At 38.4% G+C, this 17,786-nt stretch overlaps 1 pseudogene; it reads left to right on the top strand.

Annotated features, from left to right (window-relative positions):
- The first annotated feature begins 2,735 nt into the window (after window positions 1–2,735).
- On the top strand, window positions 2,736–3,281 carry LOC149210150 (protein DETOXIFICATION 16 pseudogene; annotated as a pseudogene).
- Window positions 3,282–17,786: the final 14,505 nt, after the last annotated feature.

The following is a 17,786-nucleotide window of genomic DNA, read 5'->3' as shown; positions in this document are numbered from 1 at the left end:
TGCATAACTGCATGCTCGACTCTGGAGCTTCGCATAACCTCATGCCACTATCAGTGATGAAACAATTGAATTTACAAATCACTAAGCCCTACAGAGACCTATATTCCTTCGATTCAAATAAGGTCAAGTGTCTTGGTGTCATTAAGGATATGGTGGTGTCATTAGCCCAGATCCCAGCCAGAAGCTTAGTAATGGATGTAGTAGTAGCAGATATCCCTGCTAGGTTTGGAATGTTGCTATCTAGATCATGGGGGGCTAAATTGGGGGGAGTTCTGAAGTTGGACTTTACTTATGCTATTATACCAGTTTTTGGTGGGGAAGAGAGAAGGTTGTATAGAGAAACAAGGTTTGTTAAGACAATTACAAAGAATGGAGCAAGTAATTCACCTGTGTACAGCCAAGAAAAAGATGATTTCTCTTGTTTTATGTTGCATGATAATGCAGAACTTGTTGAAGATAATCAAAGGCAGCTAACTTCAGCATGTGTAAATATAGAGCTGCAAATAGAAGGTGTATGGAAGTGCTTCTTTGATGGTGCCTAATCTAAGGAGGGCATAAGTGCTGGTTTCCTATTGATTACACCTATATGTAACATAATGCCATTTCTTTTAAATTAGAATTTGAAGCAACTAACAACGTGGCAGAGTATGAATCCTTAATCATTTTTCTTCAGACAACAAAATAAATGGGGGTTCAATCCACCTCTTTTTTTGGATATTCATAATTGATTATAAAGCAGATCAAAAATAATTGTCAAACAAAACACCCTAGACTCAGGGCATATAGAAATGAATTTTGGGATTTAGTTGAGAATTTCTTTGATGCTTTCAATATATAGTTCGTTCCAAGAGATGGGAACAGGTTAGTAGACTCATTGGCTGTTGCAACCAATACTTTCAAACCTCCTATAAATCCAAGACTGAGGCATGAGGTAAAAATGAAGTACAAACCGTCTGTTCCAGATAACATAAAGCATTGGCAGGTTTTCAAGGATGATCAGTAAATCAAGGAGTTCTTGACGATGATTGAAGACTTTCAATGCACCGAAATTAATCAAGATGGGGATGAAGTAACAAAAAAATGCATAACTAAGTGATTATAAAAAGTCCATAGCTAATCAAAATAGCATTCAATTGAAGGATATTGTTTTTCCAAGAGGACTTGTCCCTTTGGAAATAATTTTTAGTTCTGATGATGTAGTTGTTGGTTCAGAAAAAAGTTTCTTAGGATGAACAGGTCCAAGATTGCAACATTGGGACCCAGAAGGAGCCCGAGCTAGTCAAATTGTTTAAGGGAGTTCCATTTAATTATAAAGAAAGGTATATTGAGCTTTTTAAGAAGTACACTGATGTTTTTGCTTGGTCATATGAGGATCTCAAGACATATGATGTGAAAATAATTCAGCACAAGATTCCCTTGAAAGAAGGGATTAAACCATTTAAGCAAAAACTTAGGCAGATTAATCCTTTGCTTTTGCCATTAATTGAAAAAGAAGTTAAGAAGTTTTTTGATGCCAAGATAATAGTTCCACTATGATACTCTGATTGGGTGGCCAATTTAGTACCGGTAAGGAAGAAAAATTCTGAAATAAGGTTATGTGTGGATTTTAGGAATTTGAACAGAACCTCCTTAAAGGATAACTATCCATTACCTAAAATGGATCATGTGTTGCAAAAGGTAACTGGATCATTCAGAATGCCAATGGTTGATGGTTTCTCTGAATATAATCAGGTGGTTGTTGATAAGGAGGATCAGAAGAAGACTGCATTTACAACCCCTTGAGGTACCTTCATGTATTCTCAGATGCCCTTTGGGCTAATGAATGTAGGTGCAACATTCCAAAGAGCTAGGGACATTGAATTTTCGCCAAGTCAAATGAGGAGCATATGGAACATCTGAAAAAGAGTTTTGAGAAGTGTAGGAAATATGGACTATCTTTGAATCCCAAGAAATCTATTTTTTCTTTAGAAAAAGGAAAGTTATTGGGACACATTGTGTTATCACTGAAAATGTTGTAGTAAAATTTTTTTTTTAGCCTAGCTTAAAGAATGGGTGTTTTCGCAGCGCCTGAATTATTTTAGCAGTTTCGCAGCGCTACCTGTTTGCGTGGTTTTGTAGCGTGCTACAAAATTGGGAATTGGTTCGAGTTTTCAGCGAAGGTCCAAATCCTAGCATGCCTATTGTATAGAGTTTTGCTTCCCTCCAGGAATGTTGATGAGAGCAGTGACAGTGTGTCCAAGGAGGCACCCTATGATGTTGCAGCTATTGTGGGATTGGCATCAAATACGTTAAGGGAGTTATCTCTGAATTCTGGTTCGTGGGTGATTGTGAAAGATGTACATACTAATGTGGGAGACTTGCAGGAGATTTGGTGTTGAATCCTCTAGACAAAGAACCTATTAAATTTTATAAGTCATAGAGTGTTTGATATTTGGGATTGTCTTTTCACAATCTGTAACTTCTTTCACAAAGCAGGGCGCCACAATGGATTGAAAGATTTGTAAAATATTTATGATAACGTTCATGTTCCCGTTTGTTGGGTATTGGTGTTCAAAGTTGAATTAGGTAATAAAGGGGCTGCGCTTGCAAATAGCATTTCTAATTGGCTAAATGTGGCACTTCTATCAATTTATGTTAAATTTTGCCCTGCATGCAAGAAGATATGGACATTTGTCTCAAGGGAAGCTTTATATGACATTACAAACTTTCTTAACCTTGTTATTCCATCTGCAGTAATGCGTTGCTTGGAATATTGGTCTTTTGAAATGCTTGTTCTCTTCTCCAGTTTGTTGCCTAAGCCTGAACTTGAGATATCAGTTATCTCCATCTGTCTTAGCACTGATGCAGTTGCATATATGATCCCCTTTGGCGTAGGTGCTGCTGTAAGTACACAAGTTTCCAATGAACAAGGAGCTGAACGCTCACGCACTGCACAGTTATCAGTATGTGTCGGGGTTTGTGTAGCAGTCATTGAGGCTCTTATGATAGGATATATTTTACTCTCTATCAGAAATGTATGGGGCTATGCTTATAGCAATGAAGTAGAGGTAGTTGAATGCATTTCAACCATGATGCCACTGCTTGTACCCTCAACATTTATGGATGCCATCCAAGGTGTTCTATCAGGTATTGCTAGAGGATGTGGATGGCAAACGTTGGGTGCCTATGCAAGTCTTGGGGCATATTATGTGGTTGGCATGCCTATAGCTGTCATTTTGGCCTTTGCACTGCATGCTGGCGGCAGGGGACCTTCGGCATTTGAGCACCTGTTCTGTTGCTAAGAACATTGCGCTAGCAAAGGAAAATCTTATCAAAAAATTTATCACTGCTGCACAGAAAAGGGTATATGGGAATACCCAAAAGAAGTTGATCAGGTTTTGGTTAAATATGAGCGCCTTCATAAATTTCGCATTCATACTCCAAGGTATGCACTTGTGAACAGAGATTACCCCTATTAAGAGTTGAACTACTTTGTGGAGCAAGGGATTTTGTTCAAAACCATGCATAGCGAATTATCAAGCCTTTTGTGGAAAAAACCAGTTCATGGAGATGATCACAGTGTCTATGGTTTAGTGGCCAATCTTCTGGCTTATCATATGTTTTCGAGCCTCTTACACTATTATGGAGGATTGAACCCGCGTTATCAAAGGCAAACAGAGCGAAAAGTTGTAGAAGAACAATGGGATTTCCAAGAGCTAAGGCCGCTGCATCACTTGTATCATTTTGTCCGACAATATTCATATGGAGGAGGTGAAGACAGATATGAAGAATGCAGTTCTGAAAGTGTTCATGTCGAATGTCCAGGAAGCTAAAAGCCAGAACCTTATCAACATGAAGGTTGAATTAATTTTGGAATATTTGTCTTCGGGATTATTAGAGTCTATGAAGAGACACGTCTTTTGGTCCCGTGGCAAATTCATGGAATAGCTTAATGTATGGGCGCAAGTGTTTGATGAAACAGACGTAGCTCATTATCATCGTGGCCTAGCTTCATAAGACCTCTTTTTCTACGCAAACAGGTGGCAGGGGTGATCAATAGTCACTGTTGTTATAATGAGACATCTGGCAATTATGTTTCCAGGAAAATGATCAAAATGCGTATCAATTCTGTTTTCAGCTTCCCAAATTATCGGCTTTTATTGGAAGCACGCCAGAGAAACTATTTTATAGGAATGACAACCTTGTTTCAAGTGAAGCAGTTGCTGGAACCCGCGCTCGAGGACATAATAGCATGGAGGATTTACAGATTGGACTATGGATGTACACTCGTTTTCAATCTCTGTCAAATTGAGGATTTACCCAGGGTTTAAGCACCGTCTTAATATCCTTCCTGTACGAGCAGCCAGTGGCGTTGTCTTAGGGTAAAATGCATTCGTCCATGAGAGGATTTCGCCGCCCTGCGTTGCAAGGGGCAGCGAGTTGTCGTAGGCTCAGAGGTACCGGGGTTTCAAGCAGCGTTAGAAGCTCGGATTTGCAGGAATACGAAAGAAGGCATGTACAAACGAAAGAAAAACTAAATGAAAAACCACCAGCAAAACAAAGCAGCAGTTGGCTTAGTTCGCTTTCTGCATTAAACCCATTTAGAAAACCATATACGGTCATGAACAAAACTTTAAGTCCCCTCAACCTTGAAAACCCTGCTATGTCAATGGGTTGTTACAGACATCTAGGGGCTATGGCAGGTAAGCAGAGTAAATCAAAAATAGAGGACGACATAGAGAACGCCTTTGAAAGAGCATCCACAATTGATGAGCTCAAGAGAGCCTTCAAAGCAATGGAGTCGGTGTTGGATGACGATGATAAGAGGCTTGGTTTGGCTTATCTCAGAATGGGTCAAGAGTTCGAATCCGCAGGTGGTCGATACCCTAAATGTCAGTTGGATGCCAGTAGACTTGGGGATGGATGGCACTTCACTAGGGAGCAGATTGATAAATTTTCGCCTTCTAGACTCGATGGTATCGACGCCAAGAAGGAGGCTAATTTGCGGAAGTCCTACTGCAGCTTTATCAAAGACATTGGCGTGCATTTCCAGCTGCCTCAGGTAGCTATTGCGACAGCGATTATATTTTGCCATCGCTTCTATATGCCTCAGTCCCACCGAACAAATGACAGATATATTATTGGGACTGCCTTTCAAGCCACAACATATTGCTGCTGGAGCTATCTTTCTCGCTGCTAAGTTTTTGAAGGTTAAACTGCCATCAGATGGAGAGAGGCCTTGGTGGGAGGAGTTTGATGTGACTCCTCGACAGCTTGAGGAGGTTAGCAATCAAATGCTGGAGCTATATGAACAAACTAAGTCAACGGCAGCATCCACTTCAAGTGACATTAGCTCTCCTCAAGGTCAAGCACCAAATATAAATTCATGTACTGCCAAGATTGGATGTGATACCATGCTTGGGCATGTAAATCAAGGTTCAGCAATTCCAAAAGCTTTTACAAACTGGTCAAAAAGAGCATATCTGAAGCAATAAAGAACTCAGCCACTGAGAGTGAACTAACGTTAATGGTAAGCTCAGGTAAAAGGGGTAACACAGATATACAAGAGAGTACTTATTAGGTTGGAGAAAAGAAGAGAAAAAGTCTTTCTCAGGAGGACACTTCTAAATTTGGTAGTATGGAAGTTCAATTGAAAAACCATCCGCTCAGAAAGATAGTTTTTGTGAAGGTGCTGGAAAAGATTTGGATTTCTATAAGTATAACCAAGCTGTGAGAGAAGAGCAAAATAATTACAAGAAACCTCATTGTGAGAGAAGCATGGTGAGAATTAGGAATGATCATGTGGAGCTGCTATACAGACTTTTGAGGAATGCGTATTATTGATATTGTGAAAAGATTTCAGAAATTAAGTTTGGAGGCATTCATCAAGGTTGTTTGAGCCATTTAATTAGCAAGTTTTTGTTTTTCTTGGGTCACAAGTACTTTCAGGAAAACAGATAGTTCTAGTTATAATGCTGCAGTGACAAGCACATCTAGTTGGGGCAGAGTGAAGACCAGAAATGTGAACAGAAGAATGATGGCATTGAATGGAGACAGCCATTGAAGCTTCGAGGATTCTGAATCTTTCAAACAGTAAACACTTTAGTGAATCTTATGGGAAAGATTTTGTCTACATTACCAATAATTGGTATACATCTTTTCTTCCTGGTTAATCAAAGACAGCTAAATTTATTGATGGAGATTGTGTTTTCTTTTAATCACACAGCAGTTTCGTAGCGCGCTACGAAACTGCTGTAGGTGATGATTTTAAAAGCGCAGGGCAGCTAGTGTGACACGGTGAGCGGGGGTTTGAGGAAAAGGAACAGATGTCTATCAAAGACCACCTACAGCACATCAGAAACCTGGCATCACTCCATACTTGGGGTTATTAAAGGATTTGGGAGCAGACTGCTATATGTTAGGAAAATGTTGGGAGACAGAAACCATTATAATAGGAGCACACCTTCCGGTCATTTAATGAGCTATCAGCGCTCTTAAACATCCTAAATCACCATCCATTGCACCTGTAGCTCAGCTATATCAGATTAATTGAAGGAGGACTGCTGTTAAAGCATTCAAGAAAGCATCAAGCATACGAGGAGAATGAAATTAGTATTTTATTTTGATTAGGATAGTGTGTAATTATAGTTCAGCATATTTGTAATTAATGCATTAGTTAGTAGCATGTAGGAATAATTAATAGCCACCTTCGAGGCTCCCCTCATGCTGGAGGAGGATGCTCGAAGTGTTTGAGTTTGCTTGCCTATATATGGGCCAAGGTTAGATGTAGAAAGGGTTGGACGGTATATACAAAAACAGAGTTTTTTAGAGCTTATGTAAAGACTGTTACAGTAATGGCAAACAGGGTTTTTTCTTCCCAAGATTCTCAATGCATCTTTTTGTTCAAATGTGATGGTGGTTTAGTTTCTTAATGTTCTTTTTACAGCCTTGTTATGGCACAATCCCTCAGAATTCATATTATATGCTCTGACTTCCTGTGTGCTTGACAAGCTGTGGGTTTTGGTGAAGCATGTTAGAACATCACTCAGAATTCATTTTTTAATGCTCTGACTTCCTGTATGTTCAGCAGGCTTTGATTTAGGTAAATTATGTTTGAACATCTGATGATGCAAAGAGCCTTGGCTTCCATGAGATGACTGTGATTTGGTTTATTAACTGTGAGAGACTCCATAGCCCAATGAAGACCAATTTGATGTCTGTCCAACCAGCTATATTTTTATAAATGTGTGAAGAGTTAGCCCTCTGTTGTTGTGATTAATTTTCTATCAAAAGCCTGTGAGAGAGCCCTCTCTGATTAGGAAGGCTAATTCCTAGTCTAAATTCTGGTCTGAAACAGTTACATGAAGCCTTGCTTGGTTGCAGCCCCTAGTACTGGTTTTGTGATAACACATTGTTTCAAGATATGGAGTAAAAATAGATCCAGCAAGGGTACAAGCTGTACAAAAGATACCTATGCCCAGAAGTAAGAAAGTTATTAAAATATTTTTTGGAAAAATAAATTTTCTAAGGAGATTCATGTCAAATTATGTTGAGATTGTGAAAGATATTACTAATATGTTGAAAAAGGAGAATGAAGTACATTTGACTAAAGAGGTTAAGGATTCATTTTCCAAAATCAAAGAAGCATTACAAGCAACTCCAGTTTTGATTAGTCCCGATTATAAAAAGCCCTTTCAAATATTCTCATTTGCATCACATAGTTCAATAGTTGTTCTTTTGCTACAGAAAAATGATGAAGGTAAAGAGTAGCCAGTTGCTTTATTTAGTAAGGTACTCAGGGATGTTGAACTCTAATACAATATTCTTGAAAATCGGGTGTATGCCTTGGTGAAGGCCCTAAAATCCTTTAGGACTTATGTGTTACAGTCACAGATTATTGCGTATGTGCCAAATGCTGTAGTGAAGGATGTCCTAGTCTATATTGATGTGGAGGGTAAAAGAGGAAAATGGGTAGCAAAGATCCACGAATATGACCTAGAAATAAAGCCAACCAAACTAGTGAAAGGACAGGGGTTGGCGAAGATGTTAGCTGAGTCAAACTTTCAGGCTTTGGGAATCAATTTATTAACACATGTAAATGAAGAGACAAGTAAAGAGAATGAAGATAAATCAAAGCTAGGTATGAAGATCTGATACAAATTTTTATGCTCAGATTGGTATAAGCATATAGTTCACTATTTATGTTTTCTTTCTTGCCCTCATTCATTTGATAGAGCAAGATATAGAGCATTAAAAATCAAGGCACAACCATATGTGATTGTAGAGGGTAGATTGTATTGGAAAGATCCTGCTGGAATTTTGCTGTTATGTTTAACAAAAGGTGAGTCTACAGAGATAATGAAGGATTATCATGAAAGATTGTGTGGTGGCCATTATAGTTGGAAGGTCATTGCACACAAAATTCTCCAAGTAGGTTTTTATTGGCCTACCTTATTTAGTGATATATATAGGTTTGTCAGAGGCTATCAAAAGTGTTAGTTTTTCACTGAGAAGAAGAAGTTGGCCCCTTTGCGATTGATTTTAGTTTTCATAGAAGACCCATTCTGACAATGGGGGCTAGAATTCATTGGAGAGATTAATCCACCTTCGAGTGGATAGTATAAACGGATTCTTACAGTAACTGATTATTTCACTAAGTGGGTAGAAGATATACCTACTAAAAAGGCAAATGACCAAGTGGTGATGAAGTTTTTAGAAGAAAACATTTTCAGCAGATTTGGGTGCCCTGTTAAAATAAAACTGATAATGCTCAAGTGTTCAGTTCAGTCAGGTTTGTTGCTTTTTGTCAGAAATATAATCTTATTTTATCTCATTCAATAGCTTATCACCCTCAAGGGAATGGATTGGCTAAATCCACCAACAAAACATTAGTGAAAATTCTAAAAAAAACCATTGCAAAGAATCAGAAGGACCGGGATTCAAAATTGAGGTTTTCTCTTTGGATCATCCAAATGACTACAAGAAGGTCTACAGGAAAATCACCTTTCGAGCTAGTGTGTGGAATGCAAGCTCTATTTCCTAGTCAGCTTGTGAAGCATGTGATTGCAATGATTCAGGAGGCAAAACAAGAACCCAATGCTTTAGTGAGAAGGATGAATAAGGTAATGTAGTTGAATGAAAGCGGAGATAAGGTCAGAGATAATTTGATTATATATCAATAAAAAATGAAGGGTATTTTTGACAGAAAAGCTATAGAAATTGATTATAAAGCTGGAGACCTGGTGCTAAGGTGGGATACTAGGAGAGCAAACAAGGGAAAACATGGGAAGTTTGGCCCTGTCTGGTATGTACCATTCAGGATTACAGAGGTAAGGGAAAATAATACATTTCTCCTAGAGAACCTTAATGGTAAAACTTTACAACTACCTGTCAATGGGTGGTACCTCAAACATTATTTCCAGATCTGAGTCACATACACCTTGTCATTTTAAATACCTGAGTGAATTCATTGTACAATTCCATAGAATTGAATTTGGTGAAGCAATACATGAATCCATGCTTGAGGTGAAGGAACTGATCTATAGTTCTTATTGCTTCTGTGGCAAAAACACTATCCCCAAGTGAAGCTAGGTGTTGTAGCCTACACTGTCATTTAAATTTTCAATATTATTCAAAAGCCAAAAAATAAAATATCATGTCTAAGATTTGAAAAAAAAACAAAAGAAAGTTAAATTTCCTTAAAATAGCACTCCCATGTTTAAAACTTCTTTCTTTGTATTTCTTCTAAGTTAAAGATAACAGTTTCTGTCAAACATAGCATATTGTCTTTAATCTTCCCAAGTATTCTTCACTCAAAATTTGTATCCAGTGCCACATGGCATCATGAAATATTCATCTCAACTATATGTTAAGGGTTTTAAGATAAGGCTCTTCATACTCCAAGATAAAGACACTTTATACAAATGAGTGACATGCATAATAAAACTTTAATGTCTTAGGCACAATTTCTCCACATCCTAGAAATTGGTTTCTTGAGGGACAATATATCCTTTAATGATCCAAACACGCTAACAAAAAACTCAACAATAACCACAATCTCCTAGCCATTGGCCTCCATATCCCATAAAAAAAAAAATCTAGGAACAATCATGAAGTCTTGCTTCAAGCCTACTGCAAGCCAATGACCCCCCCACAGGAAAAAATACAATATCATCCCATATAGTTATCAATTTGAGCCCAACTTCTGAAATTTATGAGTAGACCAGGGGAAATCTTCCTCCCACCTATGGCGGGGTGTGCTCCCTTTGAATATTAAATAAATTCCTTTACACAAAACCATCACACTCCAAAGAAAATAATGCTTCCAAACTGGTTATACATGCGAATTAATGCTTTGCATGCATACTACCATGGATGGGCAAGCAACACCTTCCCCCCATTAATTGTAGTGGGAGAAGGTGAGGTGGCAGGTGCTCCTCCAAATCCCTTTTCCCAAGTGGACTATCACCCCAATTGGGGATGGCTATCCACATCCACAATGGATTGTAAAGAATCTTTATGATTGGTCTGTTCTCCATATGTCCAAGATTCATTCAAATAAATATTACTATTTTGGAAACCCAAATTAGCTAAAAGTTTGTCGCTTTATTACCAAAACATCTTGAATGAGAGGAAAATGTATAAGAAGCAACTAAACACGGGAAATAACAAGTTCCAATCTCCAACTTTTGGATATTTTCTCCACTAAGGATTCACTCAAAAGCGTCTTAACTGTATCAATTACTGTAGGTTTTAACCCTGTACAAAAATTACCTGCTTACAAATTCTAAAACACAGAAAATAAACAATGCGAGAGCATAACACATAAAACACATATACATAGAGATTTTCCCCTGGATCCCAAAACCGGGACTACCAGCTTGATTTTTCATTATATTCCTTTCAATGTTATAATACATATTTATACACGCCAAAGCATCCAATACCATGGACCGAAAACCATCGCATCCAAAACCATGGAAAGAAAACCATAGGTAGGTTCTCCCAACCTAATATAGGGTCCAAAAAAAAAAATTCCCGGGGCACTGCCTCAGACACCATAGAGGGGGGCTACCCACCCCCCTCAAACCCCCTTGTGACCCCCCCGCTGTGTAATCAGCACAAGGAAGAGGGGGATCTACCACCCCCCCCCCCTCCCCTCTAACCCCCTGGTTCACTACGTAGGTTAGTCATGGAAAGAATATAACACAACCAAAAATTCTCCCACTTCAATGTTGTTTTCTTTTCGCAAGGGGCCATAGGAGAGCTTAGTCATTTTTATAGCCCTGAAATGCCCATTGTTTCTCTACACCAAGAGAACTTCTTAGAGCTCACAGATTTTGTCAATGCATCTGCAGTATTCTTCAAAGTGTCCACCTTTACCAGCAACACCTTTTTGTCTTCTATCATATCCCTCACAAAGTGATACTGAACATCAATTTGCTTTGTCTTTGAATGATAAGCAGGGTTCTTTGCCAAGAAGATTGCACTTTGGATGTCATAGTCTATCCTTATAGCTCCTTGCACTAAGCCCATACTTGAACACAATCTCTGCAACCAAACTGCATCCTTTCTTGCATGAGTGGCCGCCATGTATTTTTCCTTTGTAGTTGATAGTGACACTACAGATTGTTTCTTACTCATCCAACTGACTGCACCTTTAAATTGGTTAAATACGTACCAACTTGTAGATCTTCTCTAATCTAGATATCCAGCCCAATCTGCATCAATAAAACCACGAATATCCAACACTCTGTCCAATCCTGGTCTTCCTTGGTAGCACAAACCATAATCACTAGTTCCACACAAATACATGAAAACCCGCTTCATTGTTGTCCAGTGCTCCTTCCCTTGTTTTGACATAAACCTGCTCAATACTCCCACTGCATGTGCAATGTCTGGTCTAGTACAGACCATTACATACATTAGGCTACCGACGGCACTTGCATATGGAACAAGGGACATATCCTCTTCCTCTTCTTGTGTCTTGGGACACTGTTCAGCAGATAACTTTACACCTACAGGAATAGGAACCTTCACCGGTTTACTATCTTGCATATTAAACCTCAGCAGTATTGTCTCGACATACTTCCTCTAGTTTAACCAGTGCTTCCTCTTTTCCTGATCCCTTTTAATTTCCATGCCCAAAATATAGTTTGCAGCACCAAGATCTTTCATGTCGAATTTGGAGGACAATTGGGTCTTCAAATCCTGGATAATTTCTTTGTCATTTCCAACCAGCAACATATCATCCACATACAAGACCAGATAAATAACACGGTCACCAATTAATTTAAAATACACACAGTGATCTTCTTTGCTTCTGGTGAAGCCAAGTCCCCATATAAATGTATCAAATTTCTGATACCACATCCTTGGTGACTGTTTTAACCCATACAGAGACTTTTTTAACTTGCATACTAGTTCTTTCTTACCCTTCACCGCAAAGCCTTCAGGTTTCTTCATGTATATTTCCTCTACCAGATCCCAATGAAGAAATGTTATCTTCACATCCATTTGTTCTACCTCAAAATAAAAATCAGCAGCAACAGATAAAAGTAACCTAATAGAAGTTACCTTCACAACAGGAGAAAAAATATCACCAAAATCAATTCCCGGCACCTGGGAATAACCTTTTGCTACCAACCGAGCTTTGTATTTCTCCACCTTTCCCTCTGCATTTGTCTTCTTCTTGAACACCCATTTGCTACCAATGGGTTTCCTTCCAGCTGGCAACTCCACCAAATCCCAAGCCTCATTTTTTAGCAAAGATGCCATTTCATCTACCATGGACTCTTTCCAGTGTTTTCCATTCTCTGAATCTACTACTTCCTTCAAAGTTCCGGGATCATCATCAGTAACAGACAAAGCAAAATTTGAATAGAAAGCAGATGGACTATACCTTTCTGGCTGCCTTATTTCTCAAACTAATCTTCTCACACCCAGAGTTTGTGGCTCTTCATCTTTTGATTCCTCCTCTACTATAGAGTCTGATTCTTCCTCCTTTAGCTCAAACTCTATCTTCTCAGGTTCCTTTGGTTGGACTTCATGTTTCATAACATCTTTCACCTCTCTGAACATCACATCTCGGTTGTACACAACCTTCCTTGTTACTAGGTTCCAAAGCTTATAACCCTTTAAACCATCCTTATACCCAATAAAGATGCATTTTTCAGATTTACTATCCAACTTGGTTCTTTTCTCCTTTGGGACACATATGCATCACATCCAAATACCCTCAGATGTGAAAGAGAGGGTTTTTTGCCAGTCCATACGTTTCGTGGAGTCTTATCCTCCAATGCTGATGAAGGTTATTTGTTGACCAGGTAACATGTTGTCTCCACCGCCTCCGCCCAGAATTCTTGTCCTAACCCGACACCACTGAGCATGCTTCTTGCCCTTTCCATCAACGTCTTGTTCATTCTTTCTGCAACTCCATTTTGTTGAGGCGTATATGGAGTAGTCTTCTGCCATGCTATACCACACTTCTTACAGAATTCTTCAAATTCCTTACTGCAAAACTCTCCACCGTTATTTGTCCTCAACACCTTTATCTTCTTCTCTGTCTAGTTTTCCACCAGAGCCTTAAATTATTTAAACCTGTCAAAGACTTCAGATTTCTTCTTAAGGAAATATATCCATGTATTCCTTGAGAAGTCATCTATAAATGATACAAAGTACACAGAATTACCCAGTGATGGAACCTTCACAGGTCCAAACACATCACTGTTGTTATGAAACCAGCTCACAAAAAGAAAGAAAACATAGTTGAATGCCTTAGAATTCAGCCTCTTCAAGGGGGCAACCTCCTTTACATTACACAAATGAACAATTCTTGGATGATTCAAATGAAAAAACCTCCTTTCTATATATAGGAGTCTAAGGAGTCACAATATAACCTAGCCGACCTAACAATAATAATATAAAGCCACAAAAATAACAATAGAGGGATTCTATGGGGCATAGTAATAATAATATGGGGACAATAGGGGCACAACAATATTAATAATGGATACAACTACAATAGTAATGGGGTAATCACTAGTAATTATAGGGACCTAACATGCCCCCCTCCTTCAAAAAAGTGTTGTCCTCAACGCTTGAGTAGTTCTGGATGCTTCTATATAAAATTCTTATCCTCCCATGTGGAATCTTCGCGGATAAGTTCTTCCACTTGATGAGATACTTTGAAATTGATCGATTTCGTAGATGTTGATTTCTTGTTTCTGTGACTGCTTCCGGTTCCAATATAATATTTCCTTCCTCGTCAAGTTCTGGCAATATTGTTTGAACTGGGAGCTTGTCGCCTATAACCTTCTTTAAACATGAAACATGGAAAACTGGGTGCACTCGAGAAGCTGCAGGAAGCTCCAATTTGTATGCCATAGTACCAATCTTTTGCAACACCTTGTATGGACCATAATACTTTGGTGATAATTTATTATCCTTCTTAGCTTGCTTGAGGGAAATTTGCTTATATGGTTGTAGCCGTAGGAATACCCAATCACCTACATCAAAACTTCTTTCACTGCGATGTTGATCTGCCTATTGTTTCATTCTATTTTGTGCCAACACGAGGTTATCCTTTAAGAGTTGGAGGACTTGTTGTTGATTTTCGATGTGATGTTCCACTACTTGAACCTTAGAATTTTCTCTTAAATATGATGTGATGGATGGTGGCTGATATCCATAAAGTGTCATAAATGGGGTCATTTTTGTTGTTGTATGGAAGGAAGTGTTATACCACCATTTAGCCAGAGGCAACCATTTGACCCATTGTGTTTTTTTATCAGATACAAAGCAACGAAGATATCCTTCCAAACATTTGTTTACTATCTCAGTTTGCCCATCAGATTGAGGATGATAAGATGAGCTATGAGCTAACTGAGTACCAAGACAAGAAAATAATTCTGTCCAAAAATTTCGAGTGAAAATGGGATCTCTGTCACTTACAATATTCTTTGGATTTCCATGTAGCTTTTGAATTGTGTCCATAAATGCAGTAGAAACTGTACTGGCTTTAAATGGATTTGATAATGCACAAAAGTGTGCATACTTGGTAAGTCTGTCAACTACCACCATGATGACACTCTTTCCCTCAGACTTGGGTAAACCTGTGATAAATCCATTGAAACCTCCTCCCAACGTTGGCTTGGAATGGATAAAGGCTATAATAGACCCAGGGTCTTAATTGTTCCAACTTTATTTTGTCATAAAACCAAACATTCCACCACAAACTTTTGAATATCCGATTTAAGGCCATCCCAAAAAAATTCCTTCTTAACCCTGTGGTAAGTTTTTAAAAATCCTGAGTGCCCTCCTAAGGGAGAATGTGCAATTCCATAAGAATCTTTTGTTTGAGTTGGGAATTCTTACAGAGGTATAAGCGATCTTTGTACCATAACGAATCATTTTTCCAGCTAAATGTATCAGATGTACTAGAATCTTGTTGTAACTTTCGAATAAGTGCCCACACATCTTCATCATTCTTCCATTCCTCCCTTGCTTCATTTATCCAATCTGGTTGGATAATAGAAATGGCACACAACAATGCTTCCACATCCTCATCCTTTCTTGAGAGTGCATCTGCCACCACATTTTGCTTCCCTTTTTTGTAGATGATTTCAAAGTCATAACCAACATCTTTGTGACCCACTTTTGTTGCTCTTTAGAGGATAATCTTTGTTCTAAAAATTATTTAAGGCTATCATGATCCATTTTTACCTTGAAGTGTCTCCCCATTAGGTAGGGTCACCATTTCTTAAGTGCATGTAGTATTGCCAACATTTCCTTCTCATAAATAGCTTTGTGTAAAAACTTTCCCTTGATTGGATGACTTTCAAAAGCAATGGGTCTTTCATATTGCATTAAAACAGCACCAATTCCATTTCCTGAAGCATCACATTCCACAATAAAGGTTTTTGTGAAGTCTGGTGTAGCTAAGACCGGTGCTTGGCACATTGCCTCTTTAAGATGTTCGAAGGCCTTTGTTGCTTCTGGAGTCCATGGAAATGAATTTTTCTTCAATAATGTTGTTAGAGGTGCTGCTATTCTCCCATAATTCTTAACAAACTTGCGATCATAACCTGTCAACCCAAAAAATCCTCACAGATGCTTTATGGATGTGGGGATTTTCCATTCCTTAATGGGTTTAATTTTTCTAGGGTCTACCTTAACTCCTTCATGAGATACAATATGACCCAAATATTCCACCTCTTGTACTCCAAAGAAACATTTGGATCTTTTTGCATATAATTGTTTCTCCTCCAATAGTTGTAGCACCCTGTCAACATGTTCAACATGATCCTTCCAAGACTTGTTGTAGATTAGTATATCATCAAAAAATACTAACACAAATTTTTCTAAGGAAGGGTTTGAAAATGGAATTCATCAAACCTTGAAATGTAGAAGGTGCATTGATAAGGCCAAAAGGCATGACCAAAAATTCATAAAGACCCTCATGAGTTCTAAATGTTGTTTTCAGAATGTTTTCAGTCTTCATTCTGATTTGATGATATCTTGAATGAAGATCCAACTTGGTGAAGTAAATTGATCCATGCAATTCATCCAGTAATTCATCAATGACAGGAATGGGAAACTTATCTTTAATAGTGAGTTTGTTGAGCTCTCTATAATCCAGACACATGCACCATGATCCATCCTTCTTGTGCACCAATACTACTAGAGCAGAGAAAGAACTTTGACAAGGTTGAATTATACCAGCCTCTAGCATTTCTGCAATCATACGTTCAATTTCACTCTTTTGGGCATAGGGATATCTGTACGGCCTGATGTTTGGAGGAACACTTCCTGGAATCAGATGAATAGCATGATCATGATCACAAATAGGTGGGAGACCTTTTGGAGTCTCAAATACCTTGGAATGATTGTCCAAGAATTTTTGGAGATCTGGAGAAATAGATGATTCCGATGTGGAAACATCTAGCGAACATAATTGTGCAATTACACCTCTTTGTTCCTTTTCTAGAAGCTTTGTCATACCGTTAGAGCTAATTATGTTTCCTGGTTTCCCTGCAATACCCCTTAATTCAACTTCCTTTCCTTCCATAGAAAATTTCATGAAAAGTTCTTGAAAATTAAATGCTATTGTACCCAAGGATTGTAGCCATTGGACTCCTAGTACAACATCAGCACCTCCCATTGGAATGGAAAGCATTGGGCTAGTCAATACATATTCTCCCATGGATATCTTGATATTATGGAACTTTCTAGAGAAATTTATCGTTCCTCCATTTGCAATCATCACTTGACACTCTGGTGCTGGATATAGGAAGCAATTCAATTCTTTTGCTACCTTACAATGAATAAAATTGTGGGTACTACCTAAATCAATCAACACTATTACCTTTTTCTTCTTGATTTTTCCTTCTATATTGATGGTTTGAGGAGTGGTAATTCCAGCCAATGCATTACAAGCTATGGTCGGATTCATTTCTTTTTTATCTAGGTTTTGTTCCTGGAGTATATCCTCTTCTTTTGACCTTTCTTACTCCTTTTCTTCTTCCTCTTCACAATCTATGTAGAATAATTTCTTCTCAGCACACTTATGACCTTTAGTGTATTTTCTATCACAACTGTAACAAAGCCCTTTTGCTATTTTTTCTTCCAATTGTTGTGGTGTCAACCTTATATGTTGTGGAAGACTAGGGGCAACAACACTTCCATCTTTATAGTTGTGAGTGGTATGCTTCCTGGTTGCCATAATTTTGCTTTCCATTTTTCTTGCTAACATGAATGCCTTCTATATTGAATCAGGTTCCCAAAGGCGAACATCATGTTGGATATTA

This window comes from Pinus tabuliformis, chromosome 1_2, assembly GCF_031772625.1.
Source record: "Pinus tabuliformis cultivar Carrire ecotype Pingquan chromosome 1_2, CPIR1, whole genome shotgun sequence".
In the NCBI taxonomy this organism is placed as follows: domain Eukaryota; kingdom Viridiplantae; phylum Streptophyta; class Pinopsida; order Pinales; family Pinaceae; genus Pinus; species Pinus tabuliformis.
The sequence above is the reverse complement of the archived record's forward strand: the minus strand, read 5'-3'. Positions and strand labels throughout refer to the sequence as shown.